The following is a 17,571-nucleotide window of genomic DNA, read 5'->3' on the forward strand; positions in this document are numbered from 1 at the left end:
TTGCATCTCCTTCTCCCTTCAGCCCCCAGCACTTCCCTACAGACTTCTCCAGGTTTTAACAAGTACCTCTGTTTCTGAAGTACTCGGATGGTGTGGTAGTCCTCACACACAGTTATTACTAATGTACAGGCAAGGGAGGAATGGATTCTGGGCTGGGAATAGCCATCATGCCACTGTAGTTTCTTGTCTCAATTATAGTGCACCTCAGACATTTTTAAAAAAACGTTTTCTCATTTCCCTGTCTTCCATAGTAACTACTGTAACTTTTCTTGTGCATTCTTGGATACATTTCTTAAATTCATCACATATTTATAAATATATCACATTAATAAACTATATGTGCTTTACTTTCTTCCTACTTCCCTTATATTTTTTGAGATGGTATCTTGCTATTTTTCCCATAGTAGCCTCAAGTTCATGATCCTCAGCCTGCCAAGAGCTGGGATTACATGTCTATACTACCATGTATGTATGTATGTGTATATATACATATATATGTTTATAAGTATATTAATTTTATTCCTTTCCCCTTATAGTTCCATATTTTTATAAATTTTAAATGTGTTCATGACTAACATTTATCATCATTAATGCAGCTCAATATATTATCAAGTAAGTATCTATTTCAAGTCACTTTTCTTCCCTCTGTCTCTTTAACTCTTGCTTTGCTCCTCCCTCTACATCTCTAATAAAACCATCAATATAAGCTCTTGACAAATTATATTGACCTTGACTATGTAAGTGGAAAGAAATTTCAATTTCAGAGTCTAAATATGTCTTAGTTAAGACTGCTATTGCTGTGATGAAACATCATGACCAAAGTCAACTTGGGAAGGAAAGGGTTAATTTCACTCATGCTTCCATACAAAAGTTCAATACTGAAAGCAGTTAGGGATGAATTAAATAGGCCAGAAACCTGGAGGCAGGAGCTGACCCGTAGGCCATGAATAGGTTCTTCTCACTAGCTTGCTTGGCATGACTTACTCAGCCTGCTTTCTTATAGAAGCCAGGGCCACCATCCTAGGGATAGAACCACCCACAATGGGCTTGGTCTCCCACATCAATTGTTAAATAAGAAAATGCCCTACAGGTTTGCCTACAGCCCAGTCTTATAGAGGCATTTTCTCAACTGAGGTTCCCTCCTCTCACGTGACTACAGTTTTACTGACATATATCTTGGCAGCACAAAATGTACACATTCAGTTTACTTTCTTATAAGATAATCTCACTATGTAGCTTAAGCTAACCTCAACTTTCAGTCCACTTGTCTCAGCCTCCTGAGGGCTGGGATTACAGCATGTGTGACCTGTCATCCTTGGTAGGATGTATGGTCTTCATCTGGGCTCCAGTGTGGTCCTAGATTTACATGTATGTATCCTAGCAAGCAGGGATGGCAGGGGAGAAGACCTGGAGCTTTCACCAGCATCTCAAAGGCACCTATGGTAGTCAAACATTAGGATCAGCTGTACAGCATGCACTGTGTGACGTATCTGCATACATGCAGTTTCATCTTAGCAGCCTCTCATCCTCAAATTAGTAATTAACTATCAGTTCTTCTATGTGCTGATGGTCCAGAGCCTGGAACTGAGCCCCACCCCAGCTAATACCAGCCCTACTATAGCTGGAGTTTCTGTTGCACCTAGTCCCGCTACCGTTCAACCCCAAATAAACAGAGAATTATATTAATTATCAGCTGTTTGGCCTATGGTTCAGGCTTCTTATTGGCTAGTTCTCTCCTAATTATTAACCCATTTTTATTAATCTGGGTATTTCTATATGATCTTATCTTACCAGAGAATGCTAGCATCCTAACTTTCCCCCATCACCCACCCTACCTCGTTCAGTAGGTCAGGAAAGCAGTCACTGGTAACTTTCTTTTGAAAGAAGACTGCTTTCTCTTTGGTGTTTATGAATTCTCAGTGGAGCTGATTTGATATTCTCTGGCTTCTGCCTCTGACCCTCTCCTGCTTTGATCTTGGAGAATTTAAGGACAAAGATCTTCCTCCATCAAGATCACACATAAATCACTTTGGACTAATTTACAAACCTGGATGCTCTGGACAGGCACCAGCCTGGGTCATGATACCTCCTCCTGCTCTGTCCTCATTTGAGCACGGCTTCAGCTGTTCAGCATCCTCTATCCTAAGTCAGGAGTATTTGGCATACTTTTGGGGTCTTTACCTTTGGTCATTGACATCCTTTTGTTCAGAATTTTGAATTAATTGACAATTTTTCTTGAAGGGGTGTGTGGCCACACTGCTTTTAGTTAGCCTGTTTCTGTCATCAGTGTGTTGCTAGAAGACGAAATAGCGGCCTGTGTTCTCCTTGTCAGTGAAATGTGAGGAGAACCTTGGGGTGAAGGGAATGTCCATGGTAGAGCCCACTGGTGGGCTGGAGTATCACATAAAACATTGTTTTAAGGTAAGGAAACTTAGATATACACAAATATCCATAGACTGTTCCACCATTAGGGGCTGTGTAGCTTTGTATGTTCTAGAAATCTATATATTCTAAAGGCATAACCACAGACTTGGAAGTCCTCACGGAGAACTGATTCTCCTCACTGGACATAGATGTCAGCACAATACAAAAGGCAGGAATGACAGTAAAGGCACCATATTAATCACTATTCTATTGCTCTGTTTTATTGCTCTAGTGCTGTCTTTACACCAAGTCCAAGGCAACTCTAAAGAAAGCATTTAATTCAGCGCTGACTCACAGTTTCAGGAGGTTGGTCCATTATAATCGTAGTGGGGGCATGGCGGCCCACAGGCAAGCATGGTGTTGAAGAAATAGCTGAGAGATACATCCTGATCCATAAGTAGGAGGCAAGAGGCAGAGAGAGAGAGAGAGAGAGAGAGAGAGAGAGAGAGAGAGAGAGAGAGAGAGAGAGAGGGAGGGAGGGAGGGAGAGAAAGAGAGAGAGAGAGAGAGAGAGAGACTGTGCCTGGTATAGGCCTTTGAAACCTCAAAGCCTTCTGCCAGGGACATGCCTCTTCCAACAAGCCGCATCTCTAAATTTGTCTTTCAAAGCTCACTAGCTGGGTACCAATCATGCAAATGTATGAGTCTGTGAGGCTCATAGCTGTTCAAACTATCATAGGTGCTTGCCACCAAGCCTGATGACCTTAGTTTGATGCCTAGATCCCACGTGGCAATAGGTGAGACCTGATTCCTGCAAGTTGTCCTCTGACCTCCACACTTACTCTTCCCTCAAACAAACAAACAAACAAACAAATTCAAACAGGAAATTTTGTGCGATTGTCAGACATGCAGCAATGAGTATGCACCTGTCACGACCACCTCGACCAGCAAGGAAGACGCAACTCAGGAATCCTTCTCACAAGCAGTTTATTCAGGACCTTGAACAAAATCTTCTGACCCCAGGGAGTGCCCGCCCACAGCTTAAAAAGGCCCTTGGGCGGCCAACCCTGGTAAGCCATGTGGCGACAGCAGATAGGTCCACATACGAGGAAGCAAGCCTGATATCCAGCCTTGACCAAATAAGGAGTTGTTTATCACAGAGAGCACTTGCTGTCGGGCTAGCAAAAGGCAGAAGCCAGCACCATCTTAAGGGTGTGGCACTTCGCAGCTCTCTACAGTTCCCCCCTTTTTTGTTTAAAATGCAACAGGCAAGAGTAGAGGTCTGATCTCTGACAATGACAGGGACATTGTACTGATTTTTGTTTGGTGTCATCCACCCAACAAACATCAGACCCGTCCGATACCCTTTTTTCCAGAGGCGGGACTCTTGGGTACCAACCCGCATGCAATCAGACATGCTCTTCTCTGGGTCATTATTAGCTGACTCAGAGTGCAGTGCTCTGCCTCGCATCCTGAGCGTATTTAATTAGTTTTTAAGGTGGCTAACCATGCCTGTGGGGGACTGTCCTGCTTCAATAGCGGTAAAGGCCTGAATGATTATGGCTGCATTGCCTCTTTGTGTGACTCTAATCTTACATAGAAACCACAAGCAAACCAGGGAGACCAACACCAAGAGACCTGTTAATGCTCCTATACCCACCCACTCCTTAAGATGGTCCATTGTAGAAGTCAGCCAGGACGATAATCCCGATGCAAAGGAAAGGTCCACTCTGGTGGAATTCACATGGACCACTGCCAGCCTCAACTCCTTCAAAGTATCTTCAAATTTAAGTGACCAATTCTGTAAAAGAAAACTGGACAAATACTTGGACAAATTTGTAGCTTTTGTAAAATTGGCATACTGAACAGGAACACATATAATCCTTGCATTTTCCACTCGCAGCCTCCAGGTGCCAAGATTGCCACTCACTTCTCCTTAATTTGGCAGTGATTTTCCAAGCCTTAATGGCTATCTGATCCACCTGTTCAAACACCTGTCCTGGATATCCTGTCTGCATGTTTGCAAATCTACCTTTTCATTGCTGGAAGGGGGCACTGTTCATACCATGGGGATCATGACAATAGCTTGGAGTTCCTCCTCATCCTTCTCGGAGTCCGTAGACTCTGAGTCTTCTAGAGCTGAGTACATCTTTCTTTTCTGTTTTCCTCCCTTTTCACCGTTTGCCTGCTCTGATCTCTCCTCTTGTAATTGTTCTAAAGCATTTCTCCCTTTTAACTGCTTCACTATATATTTCTGATCCTCAAGGGAACTTTTTACTAGTCTCCAGACAGGCCAAACACCACCTCTGAGTGTTTGAAATAATTTAGCAGCATTTATCATCAAGTGTACTTTAGCAGTTGTTCCTTCTTGAGCAATCAAAAAAACTGAAAAACACAATAGTATACAGTATCCAGAATTTCTGTGTATTTTCCATATTGTTTCTCAGTCCCATGTAAAATCAAGATCTCTCCCTAACTTTCAAAAATCTTAAATTCTTAGAACGAAGCAGCTCATTCAGAGCCAAAAAATTGGGTGCAACTGAGAAGCGCCCATAGCCAAACTAACAATGTTTTTACTTTCGGTTCGCTGCTAGCCAAACTAACAATGTTTCTTTTAAGCTTCTAATGTTTCTTTTTAGCTTTTACTTTGGGTTCCCTGCTAGCCAAGCTAACAATGTTTTTACTTTTGGTTCGCTGCTCCACGAACCATTTGTCCTGCTCTGTCTTTACCTACAGAGAGGAGTAAACCAACTGCTCTTGTCCCAGTCATTTTTTTGCCCCGCTCGGCACTTCGCAGCTCTCTACATGCACCCTCCCATCTATCATGAGTAGAGCTGAACTTGCTCTCTGATCTGGACCTATGTCTGGGTCAGGAGGACCCTTGGTGCTTTTCTGAGGTACTTGGCATGGGAGCTTGGGGTTAGCTGCACACATTCCTGCAGTCAAGTACACACAAGCCCTCCCAGGGTCAGATTGGCTCATCATTTATGAGGCAGAACAAGTCCAGGCACGCCTCTGCTGCAGTCTTCCACTCTGCTGATTAGAAGGAGAACAACGAACAAGCACATCTCTATCAAATGCCACAAGATTGAACATGAAGATGCGGAAATGAAATTATAGAGCACTGGGTTCATGTGAAGTTTGGCAGCTTTTGCTGGAATCGTTGGCCTATAATTACCTGGAAACTGATAACAAGATTGTAATTACACTCAGAATTATAAATACACCCCAAGATTATGCTGAGTATAATCTAACACGAAGATTACATGAGTGGCTTCCAAAAAGGTTTCTCACAAGCAGAGAATAAGCATGTTTAATGAGCTCTGTGACTCTGAAAATGCTAAGGAAAATATTAAAAATATTAAACAGAAGTGATATGACTGCTGTGGGCTGAGTCGCACCCTCTACAGATTCCTGTGTTGAAGACTGTCAGTCCTCAAGGCCATTGAGTCTGGACATAGGGCACCAAGAGTTAACTAAGGTTATCAGGTTGGGATTCTATTGAGAGGAGACTGGTGTGCTTATCTAAAGAATACTAACCTGCTCCAGGATACAGAAGGAAAAGCCACAAGGAAATGAGACCCAGGCAAAAAGCTCTCACCAGAGACTAGCCCTAGTGTCACCGTGGTATTGGACTTTCAATCCCAGAATTGAGGATAAATAAATGTTCAATGTTTAAATCACTCAGTTGGTAGTATTTGTTGTCACAGGTAGAGCCAACAATAAAGCAACCTTTAGATTAAATAACTCAAGACTTCTATTTCAAGATATAGGCAGGGGGCTTTCAATAGCGGTGGGATGTATGGGCTCTGGAGAGCTGTACAGGGGGAAAGTTCTGTAAACCATGGAACCAATATTTCTAAGGGACAGAAGTGAGTCCTGTTAGATTGACTTACTGGAAGGAAGCCATCTAGAGTTATCAGGAAGGGACAAAGAAAATTCAAATCCAAATGTAAAAATGGAAAGAAAAACAAAGCACCAAGGCCTAACATGGAAACTCCAAATCCACTGGTGTCTTTCTGTATGTGAACATAGGTGCAGAGGGAATAAAGTGATATATTTTTTCATTTGGTGAAAGATGGTTAAACAAAGCCTGGTAGGACAATGGCACAGAGAGAAAAGAATCTTAGTAAGAGAAAAAAAAAAAAACCAGTAATTTCCAGTAGAGTACAGTGAGGCTTCAGGAGACTCACCTTCCAGTCTTAGATCTCTGCACTTCTGTGGTTTATGGCATGTCTGCATTCCAGAAGGGGCACAAGGAAGAATGAAGCATTCTCAGACTTCTAGAAGTAAACTTCACGACCATCGCCTGAGCTCCTCAAACGCCGGCTGTTAGGATAATAATCTCTACAATACTTTGACATACGAGAAATGAAAACTAATTTACTTCCCATCTCCTCTTTGGGGTTGAATAACAGAACTCACCTTAACCAAAGAACTCACCTTAACCAAAGAACTCACCTTAACCAACCAATAGCTAACAAACAATCCTCTGTGTTTTCCTTTACAGATGATTCTATGCACACCTTTAGGGCCCACTCCACGGTGGGAAACGTGTAACTTGGCCAGGAACCCATGCTTGGGGAGCTCACAGAACTGGGTGTGAACCTACTATTATTTCACTAAACTGACACTGTGTCAAGCTTTCCTCTACATCCATGTAGCTGTACCCATACATTAGTGCAGCTCTCAGAGCTCATTAGACAAGTTTCTTTGTGCAGTGCATGGTGGTCAACACAGAAACTCACAACTGATCAAAATGCACAGGACATGTGTCAGACATTTGTGGCTCACCCTCCAGGCTGAGGAATCATCTTGGTGGAGGGGTGGGAAGAATGTGAGAACCGGAGGTGGGGAGTACCAGAGCTAAACCTTCTTCTGTACATCGTCCTTCCTGGTTTTCCCCTCCCGTGTCCAGTTGTCTCATTTTCCTCCAAAGACATTCTAAAATGGCTATTTGTCTGATATATGTGAGCTGTACACAAGATGAATTTCTCAGTGGAAAAGTTAGTTACTACTTATATAAAAATACATAGAACTAGTGATGGTAATAAGCCATTGTAGCCCTATTCCTGGTTCCTCTCATCCTCTCAGTTCTGATGCTATTTTAAAAACAGGTGCTCCTAAGAGCTCCTGAAAGTGGTTGTGTGGTTGTGGGATCCAGGAAGGAGAATTTCTCCTGTTTCAGAGAAGGGAAGGATGAGACAGAGATCACCCTTGCAGAAGTGGGAGGCTTTTCCTCTTTGTCTCGTCATGGCCTGCCTGGATGATTTTGATGGAGTCTTGCTTTCACATACTCTTTCTCCAGTTTCTAATGAGTGATAATTACTACATCTCCAGCCTTCTAGCTACCAAGGTCACTGCCTCAGTGTGCAAGTGTTGAAAAACATTAGACATTACAATGAATTCCTTGAAAACCAATTCCCTGCAAGGCAATGAACTATTTTGTCTTTTCTTTCTGATTTTTTTCTCAGCCTATTATGGGCATTAAAAGTGAAGGAATAATAAAATTCAGGTGTCTTATTATAAGTACACAATAGCAAAATGACAGGTAAGAAGCAATTGTTCTGAGAATAAATGCTAAACAGCAGAGTCACGATGCAAATTTCCAGTGTTCACAGTCTTTGTGGAAACACACAGAATTCTAAGCACGGGAGAGCATAAGGAGTAACATGGCATCTCAAAACCTTATGAACTGGCTGGTGGAAGAGAATGGTTTAAGCTGTGACTCAGAAGCTACTCTTGGGCTTTCTGGCTTCCCATCCTTGCTGGAAGATGAAAGGAGATATCCTCAATGTGCAACCAAAGTGCTTATTAACACAGAGCATCCAGGCTCTCAGGAGTTGTCCAAGAGAGCAGTAGGCAATAATGTAAGTATAGAAGAATAGGTACTTTGTGTTGGGGTTCCTGGAAATAGGACCCAGGGAGGGATTTGTGTGCAACTGATGCACTAAGAAAGTGCTTCTAGAGGGATCCTGTAAAGAAGCTGGGGAAGCCAGGAAGGGAAATAAGTTAGCAAAGACACACAGAGATCAATTCTTAGCCTTAACTTACCAGGAGCTCTTGAGGCCAGCTATGCCATGAGACAGTGATGATACTTGGAAAACCAGGGAACAAGAGGCTTCACTTACACATTTCTCTACATGGTGTCGGCCTGAGGGAGGGGTATAAATCTCTAGACATGCTGACTTCTTTTGGTATAGGTAGATGGGTTTGACAAAGGCAAATTGTGAAGCAAATGTTTGCTGTTCAGAGCAAAAGTGTGCTGAATGGCATGCATGCATATGTGCACAGGTGAAAAGAGGCCCAGGCACATCATGGTGGAGCAAATGTACAATATTTTTTAAAGAGAGTGGCACCTGAGATGGTAGGAATACAGATTAAGAATCAGAGTGAGAAGGTAGGCAGTGGTAGTGCACCCCTTTAATCCCAGCACTTGGGAGGCAGAGCAGAACGGTCTCTGTGAGTTCAAGGCCAGTCTGGTCTACAGAGTTACACAGAGAAAACCTGTCTTGAAAAATAAGAAAAAGGAGAGAAAGTGAGGAGACAGGGTAGGGACAGGATTGTGATGACATGCCGGTTGGCTACTGAAGCAAGATGAGAGAAGAGCTGGGTGTGGCTCACCAGTCTCCATGACAAGACCAAGTGCTTAACTGATGGGGAATGTTCTTCTGTATATATATTTGCCTTATTTATTGATGAATAAAACACTGACTGGCCAGGCAGGACTAGGAGACAAGGAGGATTCTGGGAAGTATGGGCAGAGAGGAGTCATCATGTGATCCCAGGAGGTGATGTAGCTAGGCAGAAACTGCCATTAGCTAACCATAGAGGCCTGGAGGTCTGTATAGACAGGCAGGAAGTGACATAGCCGGGAAGAATCAGCATATAAGCAAGGAAAAACAGGAAGTCACTCTCTTCTCTTCTTTGCACAGAAGGTGAGTTAGTTACCATGTAGGACACGAGAGGAGTAACAGGTCTAGACTTTCTCTGGTAAGAGAAGACCATATGAAAATACTTAGATTTATAGAAATGGGTTAATAATTAAGTCAGAGCTAGCCAGTAAGAAACCTTAGCCAATGACTAGTAGCTTTATAACTAATGTAAGTCTCGTGTGTTTCTTTGGGGGCTCTGAAGCGGCTGCAGAACCTGGCAGAAACACCGCTACACTTGCAGAAATGAGTCAAAGTGCCACTCTTAGGAGATAGTGAGACCCTACCATAATGTCACAGCTGAGATACACAGTCCAGGTCTAGACTTGGAACCCCTGGAGTGAGTCTGTATCCTAGAAAATGGAACCAATGAAATGTCCCCTAACTTAGACTTGTCTCTAGCTCTGGTCAAGTCTAAGCATGTCATTCTAGTGGGGATGGGGGTGGGAGAGAAAATGGGGAATACTTGCTACTCATATGTGGCAATGATCCTTATGGATGGTTATTCACACCAGCCTGGGCTCACAGCCATGTCAGCCCCAAATAAATACATTGGTGCTATATTAATTATAAAGCTGTTGGCCAGTGTCTTGGGCTTCTTATTGTCTAGCTCTGTTTTAATTATTAACACATAACTACTAATCTATGTATTTCTACATGGCCTTATCTTACTGGAGATATGTCCTCTCTTCCTGGGCTCACATGACGACTCCTCTCTGCCCATACTTTCCAGAATTCTCCTTGTCTCCTAATTATCACCTGCTTAGGGTTGGTTTTAAATTGTAGTTTATGGAAGGTAATGGTTACACTTGGGTATCTCTTTTAGAAAAGTTTAAGGGTATGTTTGGGAAGGCTGTGGTTAGGATGGGATATAGGTAGGTTAGCATATCTTCTGTGAACGGTTTTACTAACTATTAGCTCCAGATAACTTATACAATTAGATTCTTTTATGTTGGCTGTGTAGGGTTTTCTTTCTGCTTATGATGTTTTGCACACAAGTATAAAACTATCTTTATGTATATAATTTGTATATAGATACAATGAAGGATATTTTATCACATTGCATTATGCAGTTCTGCCTCTGATCTAGACATTTCAGACATCACTGCCCTTGCTAAATTATTTTGGGAAGTTTCAGCCATCAAGCAATTATGTTTTTGAGAATTACAGATTATAGTTCCCATGCTTCTTATACCTACGAGGGTAGTCAGACACAGATATTTGATCTTAAAACACTTCAAAGACATACAGAATATGGCATTGAAATGTTTTAATAATTTAGTACTCCATTGACATGAGACACAATTGCTCCTGACAACACCGAGATATTCCTGAGAGTATGATGGGCATCGATGACATTCCTTCTGGAGTTCAGTCTTTCCTCATCTACTGGCCTCTTGGGCAAAGAAATGCCCCCACCTCGACCACTGACTTTGGACATGCTGTCCTACTGTGCTAGCAGGAGATAAACTTAAGAGACCACTAAACCCTGCCAAGTTAGGGTAAGACAGTCTTTCAACTTCCCTTCTTCTGTGTTGGTCAGTCTCATACTCTAGGCCTTAGGCAAAACTGGTTGCCCCTACGTTGCTGTAGAATCTTGGGTGACTGTCCAGGGAGCCTGATGTTTTTGTCTTCACTGCATCTTTTGGAAGTTGCTCACTTACACTTCCTGCCTACCCTAGGAGGGTTTTTACGAGACAGGGTTTCTCTGTATTGTTTTGGAGGCTGTCGGTCCCAGCCTGGCCTCAAACTCACAGAGATCCGCCTGCCTCTGCCTCCCCAGTGCTGGGATTAAAGGCATGCTCCACCACCGCCCGGCTTACCCTAGTAATGTTATCTTCCTTCTCAGGTCTTTGATGAGGCTGAAGATTAGACTGTCACAGCTATTGTCCTCTCTTCTTAGATAGAAATATTAGGTACAAGACTTTAACTTTCTAGTTTAGGACAGCTTTGTAGTAATCTGTTATGCCTCTTCACTGGGACTGGATATGTAGTATATGTCAGTTGCTCTATGTTGCTTTATTGGTTATAGGTCTTAATTTGTGCATGTTTTTACCTTTCCTTCTACAATATACTTGATATTTGCTATCATTGTATATAGTTTTGTATCAAGGCAAAAGCTTCTTTTTAGACTAAAAGGGGAATTGTATCTTCATTTGCCTATGAACCTGCAACAGTGGCCATGGCCTTTGGAGATGGTTACAGGTGCAGACATGATTGGTTTAAGGGAGAGGAGTAAGGGATGGAAGCCCCCTCAGTTGGTGAGAGCATCAGGGAGGGAGGGTCTGCATCCTTGGAGCAGGAATGCCATGACAGTTACTTATTGTTATCTGTGTAAGTTTATCCCCAAGAAACACCTATTTATCATTCATCTTGATTTGGCGAACTCATTATAACTTCTCATCTTCAGACCCTAGTTTAGGAAATAGGTAAGACATTTCCACAACCCATGTCTACAACTGATGATTCCCTTCTGTTTATTATGTGTTCCCCAAACTTCTCAACTCAGGGCTTTGTATTAATTACTTCAAATTCATTTTCACTCTGTTTTTTTCTTTTTACTTTATTTTTATTTAACTCTGCTCCACTTACAATGCTTCTGTTTGGTGATCTAAAGATCCTGATGAGCAATTTTGCCACAATAGGTAAGTGATATTAAGGAAATACACTTCAGAATGTTTATTGAATATGAAGTATATAGGATACTTTATCCCAAACACTAAATGATTCATTAAGCACTCTGTCTTGATCATTCTCCTTGAGGCACACATTGTCAAGAGCATCTTTGGAGCTCTATCTTAAGCCTAGAAACAGGGAGTCTCCTGGGGTATGCTGCATAGAAACTGCATAGATAATTTTATAAAGTCCCTCTTTAAATAGCTAGATAAAATACAGGTCACAAATAATGCTTAAGGCATAGTTCTACTAAAATTTGCTTGTTTTTCAATTCTGTATTTCCCTTTTCAAAGTCTAACAATTCTACCAAAAAATTCTTAGTACTCTCTGTCAGTGATCATTCATTTACAAGAACATCAAGGCAAGGAGTAGAGAGAGGTATTTGGAGAACTAGGCCAAGCTCAGCTTGGGGAATTTTTCCTAACTCTGTCCTGGGGATCCCCAGCTAGAAATTCAACTCATTGAGATGGTGTGTATCTACACAATGGGATAATAGAATCCATTTTCCAACGTGGCTGCTTGATGGCAGATGTCTGGGGAAACATAACCCCATCCCTCCCCTTTCCCCAGTAAAATGTCCAGTTTAAATTTCTTTTTAAAATTATTCCCTTTTATTTTGAGATTCTAATAAAATTACATCACTTCTCCCTCCCTTTCATCCTTCCCAACACTTTCATATATCCTTTCTTGCTCTTTAAATTCATGGCTTTTTTACACTGATTGCTGTTTACATACATATATGTATGCATATATAATCCTAAACACACCTTGCTCAGGCTGTATAATGTTACTTGTATGTTTGTTTTCAGGATAACCAATTGGTGTGCTTTTGCCTGGAGAAGACTGTTTCTCCCACTTTCTGCATTCCTTAGTTGCCTGTTGCTCTTTTTGTGTAGGGTTGAAGCCTTGTGGTCTTTCCTCAGTTCACTTTGGCATGTCTATTTTTGTTGTCCTGGCAGCTCACGTGTAGGCTATCATGGTGGTGAGACTTAGGGATGAGTGTATCTTCTGACATTAGTAGGACCCAGTTTCATACAAACTCTGTGTTCCTCTGGCTCTTAGAATCTTCCTGCCTCCTCTTCCACAGCGATCCCTGAGCCTCACTTGTAAGTGGTGTTGTCTATGGATCCACTCTGGGCTCTGCAGCTTTGCATCCTGATTGGCTGTGGTTTTTTGAGGCAGGCTCGTTCATTAAACCTAGAGTTTGTGATTGTGCTAAACTGACTGGCCGGTAAGCTTCCAGAACCTCCTGACTCTGCCTCCTAAGCTTGTCATGGAGTCCTGAAAGTTTGCTTTCTGCTTGGTACAACCTATGATCATGTTTTACAAAGAGTGTTTAATTTGGTTTCTTGAAAATTCCATTTGTAAGATTTCCAATTATTTCTAACACTATTTTCTGTATTTATTCAGGTCTTGGAGTGTCTTCCACACTTCTTTAAGCTAGTCACTATCATCTTTGAGACCACACTGATCATTTAAAAATGATTTGTGAGTGACTTTTTTTCTAGGATCTCATCCATATTTTGTGGCTGGATGTATGTTTCGTTCTTTATACAAGTCTTCTTAAATTTAATTTTAATTCTACATATGGATGTTTTGTTTGTATGTACATCTATGTATCATGTCTGTGTCTGGTGCCTGTAGAGGTCAGAAGAGATGTTGGATCCCCTAGAACTGGAGTTAAAGGTGGTTTTAAGTCAACATTGTTGGTGCTGGGAATCATATCCTGGTTCTCTGGAAGAGCAGCAAATGCTTTTATCTGCTAAGCCATCTTTCCAGCCTCAAGTAATATGATTCACAATGACTGAGTCCAGTCACACCAGAGCATTGAAGAGAACACAGTAAGCAGAAAGTTCATTCAAAACTAAAATCAGTTAACTGCAGTCATTTATTTGGAGCTCTTCATTGGGGCCTTGACAACTTCAACTTCTGGGTTCTATTTCTCTTTGGTCCTTTCTATTTAATTTAGAAACAAGCTTGCTTCACATGTCAATCCCAGCTCCCTCCCCCTCCTTCCCCGCCCCTCAACAAGCCCCCTAGCTCCCCATCCAATCCCCACTACACTCCCAAGGGAGGACGAGGCCCTTCATGGGGAATCTCCAGAGTCCATCATTTCATCCAGAGCAGGGCCTAGTCCCTCCTACATGTGTCCAGGCTGAGAGAGCATCCCTTATTGTGGGATGGGCACCCAAAGTCTATTTGTATACCAGGGATAAATATTTATCTACTACCCAAGGCCCCATAGATTGCCGAGACCTCCTCACTGACCCACATTTAGGGAGTATGGATCAGTCCCATGCTGGACTCTCAGCCATCAGTCTGGGGTCCAAGAGCTCCCTGTTCAGGTCAGCTGTCTTGGTGGGTTTCACCAGCCCCATCTTGACCACTTTGCTCATCACTCCTCCCTCTCTGCCACTAGGTTCCAGGAGTTGAGTTCAGTATGTAACTGTGGGTGCCTCTGCTTCCACCAGCTACTGGATGAAGGTTCATGTTTGTCTTTTTGTGACTGGGCTATTTCATTCAGGATGGTTTCTTTTAGTACTGTCCACATAACTGGATGCTGGCATGTAAAAGACTGCAGATAGATTCATGTCTATCACCATGCACAAAACTCAAGTCCAAATGGATCAAAGACCTCAACATAAATCCAGCCACACTGAACCTCTTAGAAGAGGAAGTGGGAAGTACACTTGAATGAATTGGTACAGGAGACTGCTTCCTGAACATAACACGAGTAGCACAGATACTGAGATCGACAACTAATAAATAGGACCTCCTGAAACTGAGAAGCTTCTGTAAGGCAAAAGACACAGTCAACAAGACAAAAAGGCAGCCCCAAGAATGGGAAAAGATATTCACTAACCCCACATGTGACAGATGGCTGATTTCTAAAATTTACAAAGAATTCAAGAAGCAAGTCTCCAAAACACCAAATGATTCAATTAAAAAGTGGAGTACAAAACTAAATAGGGAATTCTCAATAGAGGAGTCTAAAATGGCTGATAGACACTTAACAAAGTGCTCAACATCCTTAGCCATTAGGGAAATGCAAATCAAAACAACTCTGAGATACCATCTTGCTCCTGTCAGAATGGCTAAAATAAAAAACACCAGTGTCAGTTTACCCTGGCAAGGATGTGGAGAAAGAGGAATACTCCTCCACTGCTGGTGGGAGTGCCAAGTCATACAGCCACTTTGAAAATCAGTATGTAGATTCCTCAGGAAAATGGGAATCAGCCTACCACAAGATCCAACAATTCCACTCTAAGGCATATACCCCAAAGACGCACATTCAAACAACAAGGACATCTGTTCCACTATGTTCATAGCAGCATTATTTGTAATAGCCAAAACCTGGAAGCAACCTAGATGCCCTTCAACTGAAGAGTGGATAGAGAAAATGTGGTACATTTACAGAATGGGGTACTCTCTGGTCTTTAATAATGGGCGTTTGGAAGAGGAGCCCTCCACTGCAGTATGCTCACACTCCATATTTACTGCTTTGCTCATGTGCCCAAGACCTTTCTTCCTCATATACTTGCCCATGACACAGAAACATCACTCGGTACGCTTGTTTCCTATCTTGTAATACATAAGTAGAGTCCAAATTTAATCTGGAATTTCACATAAAATGCCATTTTTCAATTAATCACATGCATCTATTATGCTGGAGTATGTGTGTCTATTCTCTTAGCAAGACTTACTTTCCTAGCCCAGTAAAAACATGTGCTCCCTTACAGTTGCCAAGGAGACTAACTTCTGCTGGCCCTCTCAGGCATTGCTGCAAGCTCTGATGGGCCCCCTGTGTGCATTCAGAGAAACCATTCCCTTGGCTGGTTTTTCCACTGGAAAGCAGGATCAGTAATAACAGGGAGTGCTGCCTGGATGCTTCTTCCTGGGAGACCAGAAAGAGCAAGAGCTTCATTCCTGGGAGGAGTGAGGCAGAGTGAAAGGATTGTGGTTGCATTTCTCGACTCACTGTGGGAAGCCAGTTAATGTCAGGGAGGGTTTTGAGGTAAGTGACAATACATCCACCCTCTGCAATTGGTTCTGAAGTAGATCACATGGATGACACTAGAAGAAACCATCCTGAGTGAGGTAACCCAGTCACAAAAAGAGAAACATGGCATGTACTCTCTCATATATGGATTTTAGACATAGATCTGGGGAGTGCCAGCCTACAATCCTATGGCCAGAGAGTCTGGGAAACAGAAACTTTATTTAGTGGCTGATCGAAGAAGTGGCAGACTCCCTTGGTTAAGTACTGAGCTGAACTCAAGAAAGCCAGTAACAGAGAGGGAGGACTGATGATCAAAGGGTTTAAGACTGGACTGGTTTAACCCCCAGAAACAGCTGACCAGACAAAGGTTAACTCTTGAATCCCAGGCATTAGCCTGGGAAGCCAGCATGGGACTGATCAAGACCCCCTGAATCTGGGTGTCAGTGAAGAGGCCTAGGGAATCTATTGAGCCTTGGGCAGCAGATCAGTACCCATCCCAAGTATACACACGGACTTTGGACTCCAATAGAACAATGTGAGGTGCACTCTCACCCAGAACTCTTGGGAAAGGGTCTAGGCCCTGCCCTATATGAAATGACACACTATGGACACCCCCATGGAGGGCCTCACCCTCCCTGGAGAAATGAGAGGATAACGGGGGGGGGGAGGGGAGGGCACGGGAGGAAGGGAGGGAAAGGGAGAGGGACCTGGAACTGACTTGTGAAGCAACCTTGATTCTTATCTAAATTTAAACTGGAAAATAAAATTTAAAAAAAAGGCTTTAAGTTGCTATTTAGAACACGTTAAAATCAATGTTCCAGGGCTGTGGAGATGACTTAGTTGGCAAATTGCTTGCCTTGCGAACAGAAAGACCTGAGTTTGATGTTTAGAACACACACAATGCTAGACACAGTGGTGTGTATTTAGTCACAGAGCAGGGGAGGCAGAGGCACTAGGACCTCTTGGACTTGCTGTTCTGCTAGTATAATCTAATTGGTGATCTCCAAGCCAATGAAAAACTGCACCAAAGAAGGTGGATGACATTCCTGAGGATGACTCCCAAGGTTGTTCTCTGGCCTACACATGCACACACACTGCCGTGCATCCGATAGACACATACATATAAATACATAGAACACTGTCAACAGTACAGAAGATTGCGGCCATCACAGAAATAGTCTCTGTGGAGATGACATCTAGGGGCAGCACTGGAGGACTGTGTGTAAATTGTGAGGTCAGAGCAAGGCAGTAGCTAAGGAATAGGAGTTTCTGTTGTCGGAGGCACAAGTTTGTGCAGAGGGACAGAGTGACTGTAGTTCTATGGCGGTCCTGTCATAGTTCTATCTCAGTCTGTGATCGTAGGCCTATGAAAAGACGGAGAAACAGATTGAGAGGAGGTTGAATCAACACTGTAGTGTACTGCATTCTGAGGGAAGGATTTGGTCTCTGTGCTTTGCAAGAGATGTGCCCCCCAGGGGTTGGTGCCTTGGAGGAGGGGGTCGTAGAACCTTCACAAGGTGGAACCTCAATGGATAAAACGGCCAGCTGTTCCTTTATTGCTCCTTGGGCGTGAGGTCATGTGATCAGACAGCTCTTGTTC

This window comes from Mesocricetus auratus, unplaced genomic scaffold (assembly GCF_017639785.1).
Source record: "Mesocricetus auratus isolate SY011 unplaced genomic scaffold, BCM_Maur_2.0 Super-Scaffold_100691, whole genome shotgun sequence".
In the NCBI taxonomy this organism is placed as follows: domain Eukaryota; kingdom Metazoa; phylum Chordata; class Mammalia; order Rodentia; family Cricetidae; genus Mesocricetus; species Mesocricetus auratus.